At 48.2% G+C, this 8,099-nt stretch overlaps 1 protein-coding gene across 1 annotated transcript in view; it reads left to right on the top strand.

The window, feature by feature from the left end:
* Positions 1–6,354: 6,354 nt before the first annotated feature.
* LOC144100586 (uncharacterized) overlaps positions 6,355–8,099 on the top strand; it is a 45,654-nt gene continuing 43,909 nt past the window's right edge. Inside the window, exons 1-2 of the mRNA XM_077633487.1 lie at positions 6,355–6,831; positions 7,394–7,512. The gene's annotated coding sequence lies outside the window, so the exon portion shown is untranslated. The remainder of the gene's footprint in view (positions 6,832–7,393; positions 7,513–8,099) is intronic.

Below are 8,099 nucleotides of genomic sequence, written 5' to 3'. Positions count from 1 at the left end.
TGCTCTATGATCTCTTTGTATGTCTGCAGCCTCTCGTCCATCCCTTCGCAACCAGGCGGCTCTGCGGCTGCCCGGAAGTAGAGTGCTCGGGCTAGCTCGTGCGCCGCCTCGTTGCCGGGGACGGATTCGTGCGCGGGGGTCCAAATTATTCGAACTCGTCTATCGAGTTTTCCCTTTTCCAAGATTTTGACTGCCTCCTTCGAGACCCTCCCTTTTCCAAAGTTCCAGACTGCTGTTTTGCTGTCGCTAATGATCGTACTGGCTTCCGTGCCAACGCAAGCGAGCGCTATTGCAACTTCTTCGGCCGTGTCTATGTTTCGACTTCTAACGGAAGCGGCGGCGACGGGTACGCCGCGGCCGTCAACGACCGCAGCCACCGCCGCCCCCAACTTTCCGCTAGCCGCGTCCACGTAGGCGACTCCTTTCGGCCCTATTTTGTCCGCGTTTTTTGCGAGAGTCTCGGCCCTCTTCCGTCTCCTCTCCCCGTTGTATGTGGGGTGCATGTTTTTAGGTAGCGGGGGCACTGTTATGTGTTCGCGGCATCCTCGTGGAATGTCCGCGTGTTGGCATGTCCCCCTGTCTGACTGCAGCCCCACCCAGCCAAGGATGGTTCTGCCCGTGGTAGATTTGCTTAATCTTTCCAGTTGTGCCATGCGCACAGCCTCCGCTAGCTCCGTCCAATTATTGTGCACACCCATTTCGAGGAGGCGTTCAGTAGAGGTCGAGATGGGGAGTCCCAGAGCCCTCTTCACGCATCGTCTGATGAGTGCGTCTATTTTCTGCTTTTCGTCCGATCTGATGTTTAGGAATGGTGTGGCGCAAGTGGAGGAAAGAGCCGACGATAAATGCGCGACATGTGGAGAGAGGGGTACTTTAGACCACATAATCTGGCAATGCCCTGGTTCCCCGGGCGCCAAGGAGAACATAAGAAGTAGAGAAGCCTGGGAACTGATGCTGCGAAGCGAGTCCGTCGCCCACCAGCAGCAAGCCATCCGCCTGGCGGCTAAAGCCGCGAAGAAACACTGTCGCTTCGCCTGTCTTTAGTCGCGGAGACCCCGGCCCCCGTTCTCCAGGCCTGCGTGCCGGGGATGGGGAGTAGGGGGTCTCCTACATCGGTGGAAAATAAAGTTCTTACTCACTCACTCACTCTCCCTGAGCTGACTGTGTGTCGGTGCATGTTCCTTGCGACTCGAGCGCTGAGGCCGTCATTCTGGAAACAACATTGACTGAGAAAAGACTTTTTCCGTACCTGAGCAGCATTCCTCTTCGTTAGTGGCTCCAGTGAGTGCGACGAGACAGCTGTAAAAGGTGAGCACCGTTTCTCAATTCTCCGCTGTCCTGAGCGTTCGTGCCGACTTAGCACAATGAAAATTGAAAATTAGTTATTGCGGAAAGGACGTGGCGCAGTAAGGGATAAAGGAGGGACTGAAATAAGAGATGAAGGGATGTAGTGGCGGTCTCCGGAATCATTTCGACCACCTGGGAGATCTTTAACGTGCACTGACGTGGCACAGCACACGGGCACCTTCGCGTTTCGCCTCCATCGAAACGCTGCCGTCGCGGTCGGGTTCGTACCCGGGTCCCCCGGATTAGTAGTCGAACGCGCTAACTACTGAGCCACCGGGGCGGGTTAGCACAATTCCCCGTAGGCATAGTTTAGTACCGTCTTTGCTTTCTCGCACAGTGAGTTCGATCACAACCCTCACCATCTCATTGTGACGTAGTGCCACGTTTCACTACGCATGAAAGTATGCTTGAGCCTTTAGCATTGAGCGCGTTGTGCCTCAGTTTCAAAAGCTGAAAGTTTTTTTTCAGAAGCGCGAAGGAAAAGAACTCCGAGCACTACAGAGCGCTTTGAAAAGGGACCTCGGTTTCCGCTGGTCGATACCGGGCGCTCTTTTTACATGCGTCAGATACGTTCGCATGCAGCGTCGCCCTCTAGCATGCAGCGAGATTCACTGAAAGAAATCCAGTCTATTTCGTCGCCTAGAATAGATGTAAGCACGAAATGCGCTGGAGTAAAGACATATCACTTGGTAAAACTGCTCATAGACGGTGGTAGCCGAAACGGAGTTCTTGAAGAGCTTCTGTCATTAACAACCTTTGTATTCCTAGCACTACTTTTGCGAGCCCAATCGTGCTCGCCGCCTTCCTCCGCCACTTTTTGTGTATGGCGACGCGCGTGACCAGCGCTCGCCACGGGCCGTAGAAGTGGCGGTGGCGCCAGCACGTGCTACGCAGAACGCCGGGACGTTCGCCTCGGTTGGACGCCGCCATCGCTTCGTCGATGAACCCGTGAACGGAACAGTGGTCGCGGTTATGCAGTAAACCTCAAACTAATTCAAATTAAACATGAATCCTGCATTACGGCACTTAATTTCTCATCTTTTTCTTCTTTCACTCCTTTCTTGATCCATTCCCCACGCCGCGATTGAGGCGTACACTGAGCAGTGAGACAGAAGCCGCGTCTTTCCTTTCCTTTCCTCAAAACCACGGTTTCGCTCAGCTGTCTTCGAAAAAATTCTGGGCGCAGAATGAAATGAAAATGAAAATTGGTTTGGGGGGAAAGGAAATGGCGCAGTATCTGCCTCACATATCGGCTGACATCTGAACAGCGCCGTAAGGGAAGGGATAAATGAGGGTCTGAAATAAGAGATGAAGAAAGAGATGCCGGAGTGGAGGGCTTCGGAATAATTTAGACCACGTGGGGATCTTTAACGTTCACCGACATCGCACAGCACACGGGCGCCTTGGCGTTCCGCCTCAATCGAAACGCTGCCGACGCGGTCGGGTTCGAACCCGGGAACTCTGGATCAGTAGCCGAGTGCCCTAACCACTGAGCCACCACGGCGGGTCATATTTTCGGCCGACGTAGCAGCGTTTCAATGGAGGTGGTGGTGGTAAACGTTTCGAGGGAGGCGAAGCGCGAAGGGCGCCTGTGTGCTGCGCAATGTCAGCGCTTGTTAATGAACCTCAGGTAGATTCCAGACACCTCCACTATACGGCGTCTCTCACTGACCGTACGTCGCTTCAGGATGAAGACGGCGATATGCAATGAACCGCGTTGAAAGGCTGCAGTCATGGCAGTGTGATGTAATGCAGCGGGAAACGGAGTTGCTGCTCTATTCCCGAAGCGGGCGGTTAGAATGGCAGGTATTTAGAGCAATAGCTCTATTCGACGCAAAACGATTTCTGATTACGTGTCCCCGGATGGCCTTTAAATAACCTTGTGATGCCTGACATAGCAACAGTGTTATTACAGGCTATAAACGCCATGCCATGTGCACAAGGTTCACCATGACCACCCTGGGGCCAGATTCTCGATATTCACATTCGCCTGTCGCCAAGGCGCCCGTGTGCTGTGCGATGTCAGTACACGTTAAAGATCCCCAGGTGGTCGAAATTATTCCGGAGCCCTCCATTACGGCATCCCTTTCTTCCTTTCTTCTTTCACTCCCTCCATTATCCCTGCCCTCACGGCGCGGTTCAGGGGGCCAACGATCTGAGACAGATACTGCGCCATTTCCTTTCACCAAAAACTAATAATAATAATTATTATTATTATTCGCCTGTCGGCGACATGCTGCCTCCCTGATTCACTCTGAGAAGTGCCAATCACCGTCAGATACAGGCGCACATTTCGCGTTGACGTCAAGTTGACGTGGCGTCGAAAATTGCTTTTTAGAAGTGTTATTCATGGTGCCCTTCTGGTAAGTATATACGCTTGTGAAGGGCAAAAGAAGCTACAGGTAGTACGTATAATTACACATGCGCATGACTTGCCAATTTAGAGAAAATAGCTACATACATGGAATGGGCAATTCCTGAAATCTGATGGGCTAGAGCAATGTCACGTGAAACAAGTGATACACATGAATTATGGAGTGATGCCAAATTGGCTTTTCACCATGTATAGACCTCCTGCATGTTTGTAAACAAACGAGGTGGCGCTGCAGTCGCTAGCGAGCTCGTGGTAGGCAAAAGGTCGGGGAGTGGCGTCGCGGATAGGTGTTGTGCGCAGGTTTTCAAGGCTTGTAGGCGCGTTTCCAGTTTCTGCGAATCATAGCAATGGTCGATGCTTCCAACTTAGTAATTTGTCGAAGTACACGAGCTCGCGTTGTCCACTTGCGGCCTATAAAGAGAAATAGTTTGCCACTGTGTATTGTATATATGGTTAGTAGTAAGCATGTAGAAAGCGTTCCTGCCGTTTATTTATGCGCTAGGCATCGAATAAAACAAGTTTTGACACTCTGCACTAGCCGGAATGATTTTACTTCGGGACAGTAGTGAGAGGAAGTGCTGGCGTTGTTTCGTCGGAGCAGACATGCGCTTATCGTCTGCTGACATACGTACGTGTCGCGCTGCGCGAAAAGTGGGGACAGCGTCGTGTCCCCGACCTCCTGTCTCGCTTAGCGCTGTTTTTAGCCGCATGACCACGCACCAGCCAGGCTGACTTGTCCTCTTGTTAAGCTGGTCAATTTGGTGAAAATTTTTGATTTCTAGAATTATTTTCTTTCCTAGCCCTGAAGTCTAGTTTCGTGACGAAAAATTATAGCAAAATATTGAGTACAAATTTATAAATTACGCTTTTTAGAAGTGTGGTCGTCAAAAATTGTGAGGTAATTTCTTTGATTTCAGTGCCGCATTTTGACCAAAGCGAAAGCGAAGATGCCATAAACGAGAGAATATACTTTAAGGTTCGTTTTCTTTTAACCTCCCTGCGTTTCCTTTTCATTCTCTCTCTCTCTTCTGACCTCTCACATTTTCTGCGACTGGATCACAGTGCACCTTCGTAATTCGCATGAAAATCAAATGATTCCATTTGTCGCAAACTATTCCTTAGACGTTGAGGAGCGTAATAAATCTCTCGATTTTTTTCCCTACACGTGCAGTATTGTGTTAGTTATTTTTTGTAAGAAACGTTTTCATGTAACTATGCATGCATAAGTACTGATCATATAGAAAAAGAACTAATCGCTTCATCATACAGAACAGGGCTTTATGCACATGCTGGCATAAAAAAACTGCGCACTATCTACTCAATTATTTGAGACCTAGCTTGGGGGGACTTGACGACGGTGTTAATTATAATTACCCAGAACTGCACCAGGTATAGCTATAAATAAAAGGAATGACTGAAACTAGCGTAGGAATTTCATATTTGCACAAAGTTTAGTTACATATCGCATGCATGAATAACGAAAACACTTTTCATGCCGCGTCCCCTCTCAATCTCGCCACGTGTCTGTTAGTAGCACGCCTGCGGCTGCTTCTTTCCAAACAAGCTTCTGATCATGTATTACCTCATGAAACATGACACATGCATGATGCAATAAAAAAAGCATATGGCGTTTAGCACACTTAAGGTACGCAATTCTAAGCACACCAACGCGACCGCGCAAGATTGACACAACTTACCAGACTTCTTTCTACTCGAATGAAATTATTACGTCGTCATATCAAGAAACAGTTTCAAGTAACTATTAAATGTCACAAAACGCACCATTTAACTATGGTGTGCTATTAACAAAAAAAAAACGCATTCCTTGGGGGCGAGTGAACTGTCGGCGCCCCGTGCACTCCGGCTCAAGGTGATAAGTACGTGTGCAGCTACATATGTCTTTTTTTTTCCTTGAGCAATTATCAGCCTACTATCCTGAAGTTCAGGTGAATGAACGCAGTAACTTGCATGCTATTAAGTGCATTGAGTGGCAGTGCCTATCGACTCCCAGACTTCGCGCTTTACTACCGTGGCCCAATGCCTGTTAGCCAGTTTCCGAATGCGACATTTATGCGCGAGAAACCTATCGAGGCTAATTTAATATTTTTTTATGCTACTACGCGGATCCAGCAGTGACGCAGCTGGTCAATACATGCTGCTTCTGCAGTGCACAGGCTTGAAGCAGCCGCCGGTAGCTGCGGCAGCTGCGGTAGGCACGGGCAAGCGGAACCTGTTTTGCCTACCATGCGAAAGTCGCTGCTAACATCAGCGCCACCGCATCTTCGTGACGTCGCGGGGTGAAGGAGGTCCATACAATGTGCCGCCATTCCCAAAAATAGCTTCCCGGGTCGCAAGGTAACCGTATCATGCAAATATGTGAATTAAACGCTGATTTATACGTCGTTAGGTCGCGGCAGATTAAAAGGCATTTATTTGAAACCAAAACTAGGCTTGTAAAAGTCTTCTTTTGTTTGCACAATGCATTGAAACGCCGTCATAAGGGCACATGTGAACTAAGCAACGCTTGAGAGCGTTAATAGGGTTTAGGGAGAGCTTAAATGTGCTTCCGCATAGGGGCGCTAACTGCTCTCCCGTTCAAACCCTTCGCTCGCTGTGAGATATCATCAGTCCGTGCGGTTAATGTAGCGTGGCAATGGCTGCGCTGGTGGTGCGTTTTGTCAGTTTTGCTGCTCGTTAGATTTATTCGTCGTCTGTCAAACCGTAGAACTGCGAGAGGTGAGCGACTTTCGAGGGCACCCCGATGCTTTCGTGTTCTCTGACTAGACAGCTCGTCTGTGACCTGACGAGGCGTATGGTATGGAACCTATGCAAGAATGCATTGCCGTAAAAGGCAGTAGCGAACTGTCGAACTGTGAGGTGCGATCGCCAGCAGTGAACGTCGCTGATCGAATGGTGGCTTTGCGCGCTTGACCAGTGGATGACACGATAGGTGTTCGCGCGGCCGACCAACAAACTCAAGGAATGTGTCGTTCTTCTCGACGAGACATCCGTGTGCATTCGCGCACTATCTGATGACAGTGTTGCCAGCAAAACAGCGTAAACGTCTGCCGGGAAAGGCGCAACGAGACAACGCCTCCAGCATCATTCAGGTAAGGAAACAGTTTGTATAGCGTCATCCTCGTTCCTTTTGCTTGCAGGCTGAAAATGACTTTAAAGCAATGATGAAATAACTTTATTTGCACCCGTCAAGGAATCAAGCAAATGAATATCTGCAGGGCGCATGCTGCGAATACAAAATTTCTTTTCGGATTTCGATCTGCTCTGTGCACCATACCCTGTTTCAGTTTATGCACACAGCGCCAAGTTGAGAAAACTAAAGCCTAGCAAGCCAGTACGTTCGTCAATATCTTGGTTTTTGAGGTCGATGAACGTGAAAGGAAGCATAGGTTTGAAATCAGCTGAGAGGAGTGATTTCCTTAAGTGTGGAGAAAAAAAATTGCCTGAAAGCTTAAAAGAATACTTTAGCCGATCTTAGGCATTATTAATGAAGCACATTAAGGTGATTTCGCTACTCAAGCTGAAATTTTCATAGCAGTGTTGCAGCATCAGTTACACAGCGGTGACGTGGAAATGACTGCAGGATGGAGAGAAAAATTTCTGTAAGGGCACACGGAAAACAAAGATATGAGTCTTGTACATTTCTTTCTACAGGTGTGTTGTTCCTGCCGGCGAAGGTTCCAGCTCATAAGTCTGTGTACGATCGATCCATGACGAGTTTGCAAGGAATATGTCCATTCTCCAGTACTGCCCGCATGGAAATCGTCAAGCTGGTGAGCACGTGCTTAGGGTGTTGTAGCAGGCATGAAGGGATAACGTGTTTACCTGGAGGAAGATGGCATACGGTTAGTGATATTGCATTTATATATAGTTTAATGAGGCAGGAAGGACAGCGTAAATAGAACCTGCATATGAAAATAGTGTAAATTAATCAGCTATATAGTTTTCAGATAACCGCAGAGATAGGTGTGGGTGACACAGTGATGTTCTGTGGCTTTGCATTTTTCTTACTGACCACAATGTCATGGCGGCCTCATTTTTATTGCTGCAAAATGCAGAAGCATGCATATACTAATAAACTCAAGGTAGTCGTAAATAATGAAACTTGTGCCCTTCCCTGCAATGTTTTTTGTAGTGGTTTCCTTTACTTGAGTATAAGAATAATTATTTGTGCCCATTAGTTAGGGAAATCTACCTTCTAGTACGTGTAGGTATTATGAAACAGCTGGGTTTTTTTACTAATGATTGGTTTTGCAGTGAGCATATTCTACATTCGTATGTAAAACTGGACTGTAGTGTAACTTGCAGCTTCAACAATCTCACATATGTGGAAACCCAATGTCTAGCTTGTTCGAAGGAT

The sequence above is a fragment of the Amblyomma americanum genome, chromosome 1 (assembly GCF_052857255.1).
Source record: "Amblyomma americanum isolate KBUSLIRL-KWMA chromosome 1, ASM5285725v1, whole genome shotgun sequence".
NCBI lineage: Eukaryota > Metazoa > Arthropoda > Arachnida > Ixodida > Ixodidae > Amblyomma > Amblyomma americanum.
This window is presented reverse-complemented; position numbering and strand designations above follow the sequence as displayed.